Here is a 17754-nt window from a genome sequence, read left to right as displayed (position 1 = left end):
GTGATTGTTTTCAGATGAATCAAGTTTGATAAATTTATTTTATTATTTGTCATCTTCTTTTTTTTATGATCAATGTCTAGTGATTTTTCTTGAAGTGTTCTGCTGTTGAGGTCATTCTTGAAGCATGGTAATAAAATATTTTTCAACATGTCAGTTGGGTGGAGGTTTCTTTTTTCATCTTTTCTGATCGTAAAATAATTTTTAAAGTTATTATAGTGTATGGTCTATCATAGTTTTTATACTTCTAAAGGAATCAAGCTTTGCAATTATTATTTTATTCCTCTGTGACTATTTGAAATCTCTGAATGAACTGTGTTTGGCCTTTCCGTAAAGGTCAGATTACCTCAGAATAATTTGTCAGGGTTTGGACGACGAATGGGATAATTACTATGTTGACGGTCCAAAGATGATTCAAACTCATCCTGAATCCACCCCAATTATGTGTGAGAGGTAAAGTGGCTTCAGCCAAAGCCAATGAAAGTGACTGTGCCCCCCCCTCCCCCGCCTCTTTGCTCTTAAACAAACACGCCAGCCAGACTTCAATAGGAAGCGACTCTGTTTTAGCACGCCTGACCTTTAGCCGCTGTCCCAGTCTGTGCCCACCGACATCAGACCTGCGCGTCTCAGACATTTAGCAGTAATCACTAACACCCACGAAGCCCGCCCACACAAATTACATCATAAACCTGGTGTGACCCTCCTCCCGCCACCAGTGGCTGTACACAGTTGATCTGCAAAGCATGATGGACAGATGCGTCGCGGCAGAAAAGTGCAGAGACTAAATTTAAGAGCGGCGCTGCATGACAGCGTTAAATATAGGGTGGGAAAGAGTGATGAGAAGAAAAAAGTGAGAAGATACGATGTGTGTGTGTGTGTGTGAGAGAGCATATAGGCGGGACCCTTGCAGGGCTAACATAGTCTGCGTTATGCCCTGCCACGGGGCCAGCTGGCAGGGTCCAAAGCTGGCATGGCAGAATGTGACAGAGGATCCGGTGAGCAGGGACTCGGGGAATCCCGACACAATAATGCTGATGGCAGGGGCTAAAACCCAGATTTAATCACAGCCATCACCCACCTGCCAATAGAAAATTACACAACGGATATCAATGGCAGCCTCCCCATAGCGCTGAGCCCCCAACTGAGTTTCCAGGCTGTGCACAGCTGTCAGTCTCTGGGCTTTAATGGTGGCTCTCAGCACCGAGACAATACATGTCCGTGCTATTTGGTGATCACAGCTGAGGACTGTGGTGTCTTTTTTAAGCGAGGAGGAAATTCGCTGGATAAATTGATCCAAGTGTAAATGCACCATTTCAAATAGATGAGGAAAAGATTAACTAGATTTATTTCAGTTTAGGAAACAAGTAATGCAGCAGGCATTTGTGTGTACAATTAATTTTGTATGTAAAAATATATCTGTTTCAAGTAAAACAAATCACATTTTGTCATTAAAACTTCAAAAGTATAGTCTAGTGTTTCTATGATGCTAAATTTGTCTTTTTTTCTTTCAAAAGAATAATACAATTTAATATTATTACTTTTGTTGACAAAAAATCATGTATTTAAAAATGAAATTAATTTTTACATTAATAATTTTCCCAAAATGTTACGGATTAATATCATAATTATTCCAGTTTGAGTTATAAATTAGTCACAGAGATATGAATTTAAACAGACTTGAAAAATGGTATTTCTGAATCTGATTTATTTTTCATCTGTATCTAAAAACATATTTATGGTTTGAGTTTCACGTGGCAACTGCCAAGTTCTGACCCTGATACAAGTAAACATTTGTCTGGTTCATCTGGTTTGCAGATACAAATCCACATTTTCCTGTCTTGTATTGTCAGAAACCAAATCACAGAGCATTTAAATGATTTGATGGCACTGTCAGTCTAGAGTGGAACACACTTTCTGATTTTAACCAGAGCTTTTTTATGTCTCGAGCAGTCCCGGGATTCAATCATGCATAATCATGTACATACACACGAATTTACACACACGCACATACACACATATCTCATCAAGTTAGTAAGCGGTGCTCGGACTTGACAGGTAACGGTCCTGTGGTTTGGATACCAATCAGTCTCTGAAAATGTTTACATTTCAGCTGTGCTGCATGCTTTGACTCTCAGGTGCCCCTAGATTGCTCAACCACAATTAAGATCTATCAGAAAGAGCAATTTTACATGCCTGATATAAACACACACACATACACACACATAAATGTATTATACATAATGCTACGGTACTCCATTTCTGTTCAGCGAGGTCATCTAGGTCTTTGTTTTGCTCTGCTAGACGGAGAAATTTCTTTGTTAGAACTTGAGTTTTTTTAAATTAATTATTTCTTTGCTGTTCTGCTCATTTATAATTCGTTAAATTATGTGAAATGTTTTGCAGCGACGTTCAACAGGTTAGCTCCAAAAAAGAAGGCTCTAACAAGTCGCATACGCCTGATTTCAGCCTCTTATGTTAGTTTGATGTTTGATTGCATGTGTTTATACTGTATGTGTGTGTGTGTGTGTGTGTGTGTGTGTGTGTGTGTGTGTGTGTGTGTGTGTGTGTGTGTGTGTGTGTGTGTGTGTGTGTGTGTGTGTGTGTGTGTGTGTGTGCTTTCGTGCATTGGATTGTTGCTGCTATCACTTCTGACACAAAGTGGTTGTTTTCTGAAGGCTTTGCTCCGTTTAACGCCGCAGCAGCGATGGCGGACCTCTCCTCCACGCTGCTCTCAGCCATGACTCCTGCAATATTTACATGTTTACGCTCACAATTTCCATCTGTTGTTTCTGGAACAATCAACAGTAGAGGCCTGGAGAGAAGTACTGCTGTAAGTTGCGCTCAACTTGGGTTTCATGATTGGGAGGCTGGGCCTGATTATGCTCTACTTGGCAGAGGGGAAGGAGGGGGTTCTGGGTCGTTTTCTTTCCCTCAAGGCCCTCTCAAGGTTTCTGACGGAGGGCTTGGAAGAAAGCAGGGGCTCGGGGGGAAATTCACAAGCTTGTGCTGTCAGAGAAGCCTCATCAGGGTGGTATCGGTCATTGTGGGCGCGTAAACCCCACTCAGCCTGGTCCAACTGACCGGAACCGAATGTAATAATGGATTTCGGATACATTAGAAAATCAATCATGAGGTTCAAATGTGGTCAAAAACATTTTAATGTGGCTCATTACAATAGAATCTGGTGCGTTTTTCTACCATTAGTTTATGACGGCGATGTCAAACAGAGACGGTTAAATTCAGTCATGACAAATATAAAATAGATGACTGAATTCAGTTACAGATACTTAGAAGACATCCATCCATTCATCCATTTTTTGTACTGTAGACGAGATGACCATAATATCTGATGTTGAGAAATTATTTAAAAATAAAAAACAACATTTTTTTGATAAATTAAAGATACCAAAAATTTTTGAAGTGTAATTAAATATCGTTCAAAAATGGAGCTCTAAATAATCATTTAGAAGTCTAAAGAAAACTATTACTACTGTGAAGTAAAGTTAAACCCCCTGAGAACAAATGGGAGCTCTAAAAGAAAGGGTGATACTGATGGCTGTGTGGATAGAGGGAGAAAGAAAGCAAAGAAACACAGGCGGGATGAAAGGATGTGTTGGTCCCTTGTGATGTGGCTGCAGACGTAGTGGGTTCCAGCGTCAGGCCGGCCCAGCGTCGGGTTTCCATCTACCGGAAGTGGCGCGTTTCCCCTGGCGACAAGCTCTTCCTGCAAAATAAAGAAATCATTAGAAAAATGACAGCTGGGCCGGCCGACAGATGACCCAGGGGGCCCGGCCTCCGAGAGCTGCCACCCGCCATTAACTGGCTGCGCTTTGCTTCGCCATCACCTCCTTCAGAGGGTAAACAATGCCGCTGCAATGCGACTCTCACTACACACTCTCACACTCTCTGTGTCACACTCTATCTCATTCCTAATTTTTCTTTTCCTATCTCTGATCTCACTGTTCTTATCTGACATTTAGGCTCTCACTTCCACACATCCTCTCCGACTCCGTACGGTCCCTAAGGATGATGGGTGGAGCAACGATGTCGGGCTTTGCCGACAAACAGAGAAATATTCTGATATGTGAGCCCCAACTCATGCGTATTGAGTCTGGGGCTAAAGGGTCTGGGCTAACAGGCAGTGACCCCTGGCAATCACGGCGTGTGTCAGCCACACTGGGGCCTCTGCAGCGCGGCCTTCTGGGAGCGCACAGCGCCACATTCCTGCCCCGAAGTCCTCCACAAACATTTCCTCCACAAGCCATTGATTTCTTCTGTCTGCCAGACGAACGTAGCCATAGAGCCAGAGGACTTAAGGGTGCATTAGGAGAGCTCTCCCGAAAACCATCAGTGCTTGACCTCAGCAGAAATGATTACACCGTAAGGAAGATATTCTAAAGTTTGATCCCAAAAGATAGTCTCATCTTGTGCTTAAGGGCCTACAGAGGATGAACGGATGCTTCCCTTGGAGCAAATTATGCTGTTCTTGCTCTGAGCAGATTATTGTTTCAGAAGATGAATCATTCAGAAAGCTTGTTTCCCGGCAATTTACTATAATGAAATGTACCATCACAGGAGAAGCATTTTTACATTTTAGGAAATTTTCTGTGAAACAATCTTAGAAGAGAGGTAAATGGTCTTACTCTGATTTCTGTCAGTGCAAAATGAAGCCATGAGATGTTAGCTTCACTTAGTATAAAGCCTACAACTGGGGAAGAACAAGTGTGGCATCCCCCCTAAAAAAAATTAGCTAAGAACTGGTTAACATTCCATTTACTGTCACAGGACTAAAGAACAATAAAGAAGGAAAGTGTTAATTAATTAGGAACACTTAGCTGCTTTTGAACAGAAATAATTTTGCTGTTTACTTTGTGCTAAACTAATTGGATAGTCTCATTCTTATAAACAGATTAAAGATTGGATGCATCTTCTTATCCGATTACAAGAAAGCAACTTGTCACACGTGTGCGTGTGTGTGTGTGTGTGTGTGTGTGTGTGTGTGTGTGTGTGTGTGTGTGTGTGTGTGTGTGTGTGTGTGTGTGTGTGTGTGTGTGTGTGTGTGCCTGCGCGCACGCGCGTACCCTGGGTGGGTGTTATGATCAAAACATGACACATCCTCACAAACACCTCCAGGTGCCACGACTCTGTTGCCGTGGCGATTAGGGTTGACATAGGTTAACACCTGCTAGCGCTCACTCATGGAGATTAATGTGGCTGTTCCAGCAAGAAACACACATACACACACATACACACACACACACACGCTTGTCCCCTCTAATGGTGACTGATAAAAGACAGGCTCCATCTCTCACAAGCAGGACCGAGTGGCTGGCGCTCAACCGGCTTCACTGCAGCCATTTTCCCGTGCTGCTGCATTTAGACATCCATGACTAGGAAGCAGGACCCAGTTTCTCTGGATTCACTTCTGCAACACTGCGACAGAAGGCCAGTGGCCGCGTACGTTTTCTGTGCGATATTAAGTTACGCAAACTGCGACTGACAAGTAGACAGATGTTGGCAGCTCCTTGCTGTCTGTCCAAGAGATGTATTAAGCAGGCAAAATGAGCACAAGACAGATACAGAAAGCAAAACTGTTAATCTGTGAAAGAGAGGATGACAGGAAGGTAAAGCATTGTGGCTGAAAAGTGAAAAAGAAAGAGGATGAGAAGGTTGATCCAAACTGATTTGAGGCTGGTGACACACTGTGGCTGATTTCTAATGTGGCTCATTCACACACACAAATGAGGATGACTGCGGAGGCAGACTTGGTCCCAGATTACCGGCCGTTTTTCAGGATTTTACTTTTTCTTAAATTATCTGCACTCAAAGTTTCTGCCTCAATCGTAACTGCAGCAGAGGTGAATGGAACTTTGCTTGTCATGCTCACGGCATTCAAAGAACTATTCCATGGACATTTGGCACCGACGTTCATGGTTCCCAGATGATAAATCCTGATGACCAAACTGAAGGTAATCCCCTGACTTTTCCTCTTGCATCATCATGAAGCTAACGGTTATAGTTTGATATTAGATAGCATATTTTGGTTGAGATAACATTTCTGCACAACTACTTACATCAGCCTCAGCAGTGCTTTATAGTGAATTATAATGCTAAGACACAATGCAAAACAGCAACAGGGAAGCATTTTCATAATGTCATAAAGTTGAGCCTAGTTTAAATGTTATTTTTAGTACAAAACTAATTTTTAAATTGCAACAATGACTTTTTTGAACCATAATAATGTAATGCTGTTGCCCTTCATTCAAAAGTGTACCTCTGACTCCACAAGTGGTTTTGATTGTACCGTGCAGCTTAAAGCAGCTCATAGCCTCCATGTGTCCCAGAGCAGCGACTGTAAAATTCATTTGGGACACTAAGCCCTTAATGATGAGGGGATGCTGAGGTAAGGCAGGTACCCTGACTTCCCTTCTAAACTCTGATGTTTTTGGACAATCCTCCCCAGGACTCGGGTGTCCATCTGGGCCAGATAACTCACATGGTACTATTTATTTGGCCTGTTAGAGACTCAGGGATAATTGGAGCCCTATTTTTCTTTTTTTCCTCTTCTTTTTCCTCTGGTCCTAATAGCAATTGATATGCGCTATTAGACGGTATCCACTGTGTAGTTTGTATGCACATGAAAGCGGTGGTCTGTTTACAGAACTTTAAATGACTGGGATTTGGAAAGCATTGTCATCACGGTTAAGACCAGGGAAAGGATACAAGGCACTTAATAACAATGAAGAGCAAGATCCAGGGCCACGCTTCACTGACAGGACAGAATGTTAGAAATATGGAGCGCCAAATTCATATCCTGACACATTTATTATTTTCTCTGGAGAATCAAAGGAAGAATATTCTTTTCTAATGATTTGAGGTTTGTAATCAAACTCAGTCAATCAGCCAGAATATTTTTGGCTTACTGTAACACAATTCCATATTTTTATGGGACAGTTCAACAACATATAAAAAAACCCCTCCAAAACCGCTCTGATCATAGTTATAAAAACAAGCTCAGTCCAGTTCAAATGTATTAATACTTTATTTTTCAGGAAGATGCTTCAGCTAAATATTTAACACTTTAGGCTTTACAACGGTGTGATTACATATAAGGTATGCCAGCTGCAGAACTCTAACATAAGCAGCGTGGAGGATTTAAATTACTCAATTAATATCAACAAGACAATATGCATTAATTCTAATTGGAGGTGTTTCCACGGCGCTGTCACGCTATGGGCTGCCGTCACGACACACAACTACAACTAGGCCATCCGTCTTTTGTGGAACAGCCCTGTGGGCCACAAAGAAGTTCCCAAAATATTTTTATGCACTTTACAAAAAGAGGGAGGACAGGCAACAAGGTGTAGAAAATAGCCTTTAGGCCTTTGGATGCATTGTTCAGTCTCTCAATACAAAAAGGGAGGAGTGAGAGGAACTGAGGCTGGGAATTACCCCAAGGGGTAAGGGTGGAGAGGTGGAGACATGCAAAGGAACAAAGTCCAGGTGACATCCTAGTGTTAGTGTCACCTATTTAGGGGACAGCGCAGACGTATCGGTGTCAAACAATGCCGTAGGCTGGAAGCTCTGTCAATGCTGGCGTGATCCTCACAAGGACAAGACTCACCATTTCAACACAGACCTTAAGGAGACAATGTGTGTCATATACGAGGCCCCACAGTTGTACATATTAAATGTTGCCCTCTTTGACGTGGTGATGGATTTGTTTTTTACTGAGTGATTGCTACTTAAGAGCACACATATATGGATACAAGTCATTATTCCCGCCTCTTTCCTGCTGGGGGAAGAACTCTTTTTACATATTATGAATGGACAGTTTTGGGGATAATAGGGAGATTGTTGTCTGTATCTGTCATTGGTGGGACATTGGCAAGGGACTAAAACACATGTCATAGACAGCATTTTTCTATCTGAAAAAAACTCTTTTTGGATAGTTTACATACCTGATCAGGAAGTCAATCCTTGCAAATATCCTCCAATCTGTAGAAGCCCAGCACAAAACTGTAGTCTAGAAATGTCTCAGGATCTTCAGAAGAATTGGTGTACATGGGAAGGAAGAGCTAACACTGTAGCCACCGTGACCTGGAACTACATGAGCAACAGAAAACTGATTCAGGTTAAATACTGAAGTGAAGTTTTGCTTATTTCTCTCTCAGGTGTGAGTATTTTTCTCTTCTGAAATCCAAGCTGGGCTTGGCTCCAATCACTCTGGTGGTCGGGCATTTTCCTATGACGAAGTCAGATCTAGAGTAATGGATCTATTTAGCAGTAATATTCCTTAATGGAAACAGCCTAATTACAACCACAAATAACCACAAGGCTTCACATAGGATTAATATAGAATAGCAGAAAAAAGACATATACTTTTTTCCAAATGATGAAAAAGTGAAACATCTGCTGCTCTTTGGAAGTTTGAAAAAACTCTCAGAGGGAGAGAGAAAAATGCTTTGTCACTTTAGATTTCTGGACTCCAATTTGAGCTACGAGGCGGCTGGTTTGGGTTTCAAAGCCCTCTTCTTCCTGGGAGAAAACAAAAACAAATATTTGTTTTGTGGTTTATTGTGTTTTAATATGGCAGTGAGACGAAACCCAAATTGAATGCAGAAAGACGTCAGAAGCATCTGCTGAAATCAAGGGAAAGGATCCGTCTTCTGCCTTTGAGGATGATTTGTGATTTTGATTACTGCCGAGTTTGATTATTTGAGATCGAATCTATTTGATTGAGATGCTATTATAATACAGATTTCATAGGAAATATGAGCTTCCTTAAAATTCTTAAAGCCTTTCTTGACTTCACTCATCCTGTCCTCTCAGCTTTGGTCTAATTTCCGTCATTAGATATGAAAGCACAGATGCTTTCGGAACCTTTTAAACTCAAAGGGAAAAAATGGGAAGTACATCTCCAAAACAAAGAAATAATAATCCCATCAACTGATTTCAAATAAGACCTGAATATAAAACCAAATTCAAATATGTAGGATTATTAATAATGCCCATGGTTTATAGGAGGCTACAGTAAGTAGCAGGTATGGTGAATTTAGGCCATCAGTCTCTGCTGATTTGTACTGAAGCCATGTGACATCACTCATCACCAGCAGTTACACCCCTGTCCCTGCTGTTGGTTAGACCCACTGGATGCTAAAATTGAATCTCAAGTTGTGCCCTATTTTGGTTTGAGGAACAGGTGATGTGCTTGGTCCGAAACGTTCCTTTGCCTCCACACCACCCCCTTGGGGCTGCTGGTGAATGTAATGACAACATAGTTTTCCAAGTAAAGGAGTCCAGCAAAAACCAAGCAACCAACTCTGCAAGTCAGATCAATATCCTGATTGGCCTCGCCGGAGCGCTGCAGAATCACGGCACGCATGGTTGTGTTTAACATGGGAAAAAGACATGTTTCCCATGCGTACCTCAATAAAAGACATTTGTCTCTGCTTTTGTTTGGTAAAACAAATCCACTTTGGGCAGCAAGCGGTAATCAGTCCAGCACTGTTTAATTTACTGTCGGCTTGTGTAGCGCGGAGCTGTCTGTCTCGCTTTGTTGGCCTTTGTTGACAAATGCTTGACTGACTTGAAAATACCCACTCAAATTAGGCAAATCCTTTGTTCCCCATGTGCTCTGACAGAGAATTACACAGGCTAAAAAGTCGAAAATATCACTGCAGCAAGCGAGTTAAATGATACTTCATTTAACCACAGAGAATCATTCTCTGGACGGGTAAATTACATATTTGTCTGATTTGTAGCCGGATGACAAACAGCAACACACAGATCAGTGTGTCCTTGTCAGCAGCAGCACACCTGGACATACCTGTTCTCCACACCTGTCTGCTTGCTGGTCTCAACCCACCATTTACATGCAGGTCACATCCTATTCAAATGGCTCTGTCTAAACAGGAGTGCGTTTCCAAACAGACTGCCTCGACTGACTAGTGATTATGAGTCCATTTGTGTAAGGTCGCCGCCAAATTGAAAATAATCAAATTAATGCCGCAGACGACTGTTTTTAATTGTTTATACTATCATAATAAGGCCTTAAAATTTATTTTTATTGCTAAACAGGTCTGTTTATGCTATAAATCTTTTCCTGGCAAATGTAAACATGAATTTCTTTTATGTGGGATTTAGAGCATACTGTACTGCTATGACAAAATAATTGATATCTCCCTTGGATAACAACCCAAAACTTTCCTACAATCTTACAATTATTTCTACCATGAGGATGATTATGGGGATAGCAATAGATATGCACAAGCAAATTGCAGTCCAATCTGGGATGCTTAGATTTGAATACCGACTCCAAAGACCGAGCTATAGAGAGGAGCATGAATCATTCAAGAGGGAGAAATAAAAGGCAGAGAGGTTAAAGATTCTTCTTCCTTGGTTTCAAGGATGCAGAGCATGGATGGAGGAGTGTTAGGGGAGAGAGAATTTAGGAGTCTGAATTTAAAATGTTTTAAGGTAAAAGAACTCTACCCTGTTGCGGTAACTTCATTTAAAAGAATGAACCATTTCTATGAACCTTAATAAAGACAAACCGGTACAGTGGCTGCTCTTTCCTGTGAAAGTGATCACATCTTTATGGCTCCCGTCACTGCTCTTTACAGATCCGTTTCCCAGAGGTATTTGATGGGGAGAGCCAAAGAGGGAGGAAGTGTGGGTCTGCAGACCCCGTGTTAACAATGGCTCTCCTTAGACCCCCGGCCCAGGCCCAGCCAGTCATGAAACACCATGGAGATGTTATTGACCTCAAGGTTAACTCTCCTCAGGTAAGCCTGGGAGATAATGGACAAAGAGCAGTTCTTTTACAGGTGGAGTGACACGGCATATCCGTGCAGCAGAGCTCCTCTCGCATTGACAGATTTTCTAATTCACTGCAGATTCCCATAAAACTGGGTGGCCAGGGCCAGCTCTGCCCAACAGAGGGTCTATTCATGCTGGGTGGGATGGGGGCCCGGCCAAATTAACCTGGATTAATTTAAAAGAGCAAAGGCTTCTTACATCCGAATAAAATGACGATCAATAAATTAAATGTCCGGGTCAGGATGTCAAGTTGCAGCGATGATCGACTGACATGCAGAAAGCTATGTTCTTTGGCTGAGAGCGGGAGAAAAAAGATGGGGGAGAGATCCTTAATCACTTTATTCCAAGGAAAAGAAGTGCTTCCATGCATCTCTTTTTACATGCTAGAGTTGTGCTCCTATAAACACACTCATGTCAGAAAAGAATGCTCATTACTTCTCTCATTTGGCCACGGGATTAGTTACTGCAACAGAAAAGTCATCAAAGAAACCACTGAGAGATTTTTTTTTAAACTTGTTTGCATTCTACAGGAAGAATTATTATTTAATGTGTAATTTATGCCTCTCAGGATTTTCCGGTAAGTTCTGTTTTTTTTTCCTAATTGAAAGCAAGATTGTTCTCCTTTCCGTTTTAGCAAGGATACGAATCAGGTCCTCCTCCTCCTCCTCCTTTGCAAATCTTCAACTTCATCATCTACAGATGAGTATCTGACAAATGCTCATTTTTGGACCAAACAATGAGAAATTGTCGCAATAAGGAAAAGGTGCGCTGCAAAAAAAAAAAAAAAGAAAGAAAAGAAGTTGAACATCACGGTGGAGGGGTGAGACCTAAACCTGAACCACATCATGTCATTCACTGCATGATCAATTATCCAGTAAGGGCGGCCTTGTAAGGAGGCCATCTCATCACGCAGCATTAATATCTAAACAGTGTCTGCCTGGAGATGACATATACAACAATGGAAAGAGGGCCGGAGAAATGACCGAGTGGCACAAGCCTGAGCTGTTAGTAGATTAAAGTGACTCAAAGATGCAGGATCTCAATCTCCCATGACAAAAAAGGCAGGGCAGGTGATGAGGCAATTTTTTGCTGCGGTCATTTGAAGGATTTTCTCTGCTTTTATTGAACATGTTTGTTTTAGACTGCGTTATTTAAAATTAGATTGACAGATTTCAAAGCACGTATCTATTTGTTTTGTTTTATGCTTGTACTTAACTGATTCAGACCAGAATCATTGTACTTCTTTCAGCTCTCATTGAGACTTTTTTTCCCTTCCCTTGTGCATTTAAACCAAAAGAATTCCTCACGTGATGATGTGTGAAGGAATAAAAACAGAAAAATGTTTTTCCACACATGAGGTGATCCATCACTATGATTTTAAAATTTAATTAGTTGAATTTCCCCTCAGCTGTCGGTCTTAAAATGTCCACAATGGCCGTCTGAATGAAATACCAAAGCTGTCGCTGGGGCAGGCTTCACAAATATGCCAACAGGATACTTCCTCAGATTAGCAGGGCTGTTTACACAGTCCCCTGGTAATCTGGGCCACAGGGGACATACCTGTACTGTGTCAGAGACAGAGCTAGAGTTACACAGTGGGACCAACCAGCCACAACGGCCCACACCAGAATATGATCCAGAAGGTCCAGCAGGACTGGACTGGCTCCAGAGGGGTTGGCACTGGGTACAACTGGCCTTGTCTCCCCCTGCCAGACAAGGGGAGGAGTGGTGTGTGTGCGTGTGTGCATGTGTGCGTGTGTGCGTGTGTGTGTGCTGGGACTGCCACCTCTACATCCGTCCTTCCTGTTCTTTTTCAGAGATGTACTTCAGTAACCGGCTCCTCTACAAGCCCATAAGCAATACTGTTGTCACGAACTGACACACACACATGCGCACACAAAGAGGAAGCTTTCTGTCAAGTAAAAAAAAAATGGCAGCCATGCCTTATGAGCCTGGACAATGACAGCACACAGAGAATATTGGTGTTATTGTGCAGTGGGGGAGGGCAGTTTTAATGGAGCCTAAACCTGATGGGGAGATAACAAGAGAGAGCTGCCCTGTTTGTTCTGCAAGCTTTATAATCAGACATTCTCTCTGTCTCTCTCTCTCTCTCTCACTCTCGCTCTCCTCTCAAACACACACACACACACACGCACACACACACACACACACACACACACACACACACACACACACACACACACACACACACACACACACACAAATACAATCTGTGTTTCTGCTTCCCTGCATACTGTGAAAAGAGGCTAATAATTTTAATAATTTAAAACATTAATAGTTTAAAATCATAATTTTAAACTATTAATGTTTTTAAGGCAAAGTTTTAAGTCCTATTTTAATATTTTTGAATTTCTTTTTAAAACTATATTTTATCTTTAATTATGAAGGAATTAAAAACTTAAAGATTAGAAATAAGAAAAAAAGGAAAACGCTCCAAAAACATTATTTACTGAAGGACAGTAAATAATTTCACATTTTAAATTGAGGTTATTTAAGTCAGTCAGTTAATTTCCAAGCAACCAACTTGAATAATGTCAAATCAAGTTCAACATTACCACTCACTCATAATACTACTACTACTACCACCACTACTACTACTTCTACTAATAATAATAGTAATAATAATAATAATAATAATAGTAGTAGTAGTAGTAGTAATAATAATAATAATAATAATAATAATAATAATAATAATAATAATAATAATAATAATAATAATAATAATAATAATAATAATAATAATAATAATAATACCTTAGGTGAGTTGGTCTCACCAAATTGTCCATAGGTGAGTGTGAACGCACTTCATTGTTTGTTTGAATTGTCTTTCATTTTGGCCCCATTATGAGCTAGGCATCTTATCCGGGGTGTACCCCACCTCTCACCCATAGCCAGCTTCCACAGGCTCCAGAAAATCCCTGACCCACACACAGATTATATATATATATATGTATATATGTGTGTATTCCCCGAGTTGGCCCGTATGTGAAAGGGAAAGTCATCTGTTTCTATCACCCTGAAAACCAACATATGTTGAGACATCTACGGTACCCGAGCCAAGTGTTTTACAGTATGAAAATCAGAGATGAGGGATGTATAACAATGCTGCTAACGACCGTGCTAACAATTTCCCACCTCCACTCTCTTTCTAACAGAAGAGCAGCTAGAGGGTGTGTTAAACAAGGCAGGAGGATGATTCTGGAGTAAATCACTTGTGGAAAGGTGAAATGTGGCCAGCACGAGTCGGCCTAATCCATGCCAGACATGTGCAGTACACCAGAAGAGCAGGTGCAAACAATTGAAGCAGCTGTCAGTGAGCTGCCATGATCTCTTTTGATATCTTAATTGTTAGTCAATCCAAGGGCAATTTTGGCAACATTGCTGTCAGCCCCAGGACTTGCCCCGCTTAGCTCCCATCTGTCAGAGGCTTGCCGGGTTCTGGTGCTGCTCTCCTTCCTTGACGGAGGGTCCATGTCTCTGGGATGTGTGTGTGTCCAGCCCATCCAGCATCTCTGAGGGAAATCGGGCCTGATTGCTGCCATTTCCGCTCACTTTGGCGGTTCGGGTTGGGGGTGCAGGCTAATGCTGATAATTGCCACATTTCAAAACTACTGGAATTCGTCAGGCCTTCCTCCCAAACCCTGTCCCGACCTCCGTTGTCGGTTCAATGTTCCTAAACATTGTGATTAGCATAAGAGCAGAGTGTGTGTCGGTATAGATTCAAGTCTAGAACATGAGACTGTCCAGATACCCCAGCTCTGGAGCCGATGGGATAGGGGCGATCAGGAGGTACGTGGCCTGAGCGCCACTAATGTGAAACCAAGCAGTCGCCCTGTAAACAGCATCACAGAGAAAGAGCTGAGCTCACGCAAAACTCAACAAACTGCAGCAAAACTGATTCTTCTAATTTAGCTCAAATGTGAAAAATAAACCTGAGGAGTTATTTTTTAAAAAGCCGAATAACACACGTTCACCTTTTCACACACATGTGCTTCCACACATTCACAGACAGCCAAGAGGCGTCATTATAAAGAGATAACTCACACAGCAGTGACAGTGAATGACTTTCCTCCACCCATTCAACATGAGGTGAGGCCTGACTCTAGGCCCAGTCTGACCCTTCCAGTGATTTATGTGGCCCCACTAAGCCGGGACTATTTGAGGGCCCAGTGCGGAATGAAAGTGTTAACAGTGAGTGTTGGAGAAGGTGGGCGCTGGGGGGGAGAGTTATGAGTTTTCTCAGCTGAGTGCCCAGCTTTGGGTTTCTGACATTGTTTTCATCTGAGAAGGAGGAGAGAGACGGAGTAGTAGTAAAAAAAAAGGGAGGGCATGTACAAGACTGGGGTGGGTGGGGGGTGGGGGGTGTCCATGGAGCCTGCAGGCTTGAACTCCACAGCTGAACCACTGACCCTGACCATCCATCAGTGTAGGGGTGTGACAAGGCAGGGGCAGGGGTATGCGACAGGAGGGGGGAGAGCTGGTGACGGGGAAGGGGACTAAGGGGCTATAATGGGCTTTGGGACATGGGAGGGGCTAGTCGCTGACTGGAGGGGGGGTAAGGAAAAGAGAGACCAGTGTACAGTAGACGGAGTGGGTTAATGGGTTGGGAAAGGGGAAGGAATGTCCCGATAGGTGAATGAAACAAAGCAATATGTGTGTAACACAAAAAATACATTTTGAATTCCTGCATTAGGGATGAAAGATGAAATATCTGAACAATGATGGTCTGAAGTCACCCAGAAATGTGGAGATTGATTATTCTCTGGGTGCATTTAAACTGAACGGATATGTTCATTTAAATAAGCTTCATCGAGCCTAAAATAGATAAAACAGACTCCAGAAAAATTATATACATAGATGTTTACTAATGAAATGTAGAGAAAAAAATATAATGAAACTATTAGAAGGAAAAAACCAACTCCTGCGACACACAACTGCTACATTTCTGTGTGATACTTTGTGTGATTTTGAGGGCGCTCAGAGCCAGATTGAACCCTCCCCCATGCAGCCTCACATTGCCGTAGACTTTCAGCTGTTGCCCAAATCTCAATGTCACTTAGCTCCACACAATACATGGCCAATGGTTAGACTGGATCCCAGCATCCGTCCTCAGAGGGGCATTGGCACTCAGCCAGACAATCCAGAGATGGGCCCCCAGTTGCACTGAAAGACTAGAGCAACGCTAATGGTTAAGTCTGAATCGACCCATGAAGAAGAATCTGGGATAAAGACGGGAGGACCATTTTAATATGATCCACTTTGGAACTCCATAACATATTCCAGTTTCACTAGGGGCCAAAGATGGAGCCTTATGTTGGCGGCATTAGCAGTTATAGGGGTGACTGTGTTTGTCTGCTTGACACCGTGTAAAAGAGGGTTAAAGAACGAGGAAGATGAAGAGGGAGGAGGGAAAAATAGCAAAAGAGAGAGTCCGTGGCCCTCCCAGTTAGGGTATGGCGCTGCAGCACGGACAAATCCATGAGCAAGCGAAACTACTGTTTTAAATAGCAGGTATCTGATGTCAGCGTGCCCTGAGAGAGGCCCTCTCCGTCAATATGTTCCTTTGCCCTTGTCTGCTGCTGATATCTTTATCTTGTCAGAAGCTCTCCTGTATGTTCCACCTCAGTGGCTTCCGTCTGCGTCCGACTTGTCCTGTGCAGACAGATCGCTGCTGGTCAGTCCGCATTTGGCCCTCGAGGCTGGATGAGGTGGAAGAAAAGGGGAGTCAGGGTACAGCGGGGGCGAGTTGACGGCAGTCACATATCAACCTGTATAGTCTGCAGGGGCTTCATTACACAGACGCCAATGGAGAGGCTTTTAGAGGGTAATTAGACCATTACAGATAGCACAGGGAATAAATGAACACCCGCTCCATCCTCTGAATAATGAGATGTTAAAATGAGTAACTATGCATTGGGGAATTTTCTCCTTTCAAGGCACAAATCCACAAATTTTAATACTGAGAGTAAAACAATACATAACAGGACGGAAGCATAAGGAAAACTTGCAAAATATTTTGACTGTACAGTGCGCCCTCAACGCTCGTGACTTCAGCTCATCGCAGATTTTTGGTAGGCAGTCACGTGATACCGTACGCACATTTTATTGGCTGACAGTATCCGGATGTAGACTCTGGTCCTTGAGTCTCGGACTTACGTGAGACAAAAAAAGTGCTTTAAACAGTTGATAAGAGTGTGTGAATAAGTAACACAGATGGAAGGTGGTTTAATATCAGCATGGACAGGGTTCATAAATGTTTAAATTACCGTAAATAATAAGACAAATAATTCGTCGCTCTATCGCGGAATTCGTTAATCGCAAGTGGTTCCTGGAACGCATTAATCGCGAGGAACGAGGGCGCGCTGTACAGTATATGCTCTATAAACTCTTCATGGTGTGGTTTAGTTGTTGTAAATGATTGGACTCAGATTTGCTCTAACAAAGAGGAAGCTTCCACTGTTCTTTCCTGTAATTTCCAGCTTACCCTGAGATGAAAATGGGACCGGGATTGCGCGGAATGACAGATGCGGCTCGGGAGGGCCATTGAAGAGGTCACATGTCATCACGGGGTCGAACACGCCCTATGAGCGAGGGCCAAGGGTGGGGGGTGGGGGTGGGTGGGCTCGCCTTCCCACATTACCTGGAGAAACAAGGCCTGGGAATAAAAGTAGCTTCGACCTGACTGACTCCACTCACCTGTCAGTCTGGTCATAAGTGTCGGCTTGGAATTATGTTGACCAGACTGGCTGGCTCTGACCTTCTTTATGAGCAGCGGTCCAACTACAAACTACATTTTTCCTGAATAGATTTTGTATCATCCACACTTCCACCTTCATGGCTGCCTCTAGCAAATATTACACCAATAAATCATCACCGCCATCAATGCCACGCTCTGGTACGTACCAGTGTAGGACT

Source organism: Antennarius striatus, chromosome 20 (assembly GCF_040054535.1).
Source record: "Antennarius striatus isolate MH-2024 chromosome 20, ASM4005453v1, whole genome shotgun sequence".
NCBI classification, from domain to species: Eukaryota; Metazoa; Chordata; class Actinopteri; order Lophiiformes; family Antennariidae; genus Antennarius; species Antennarius striatus.
The sequence above is the reverse complement of the archived record's forward strand: the minus strand, read 5'-3'. Positions refer to the sequence as shown.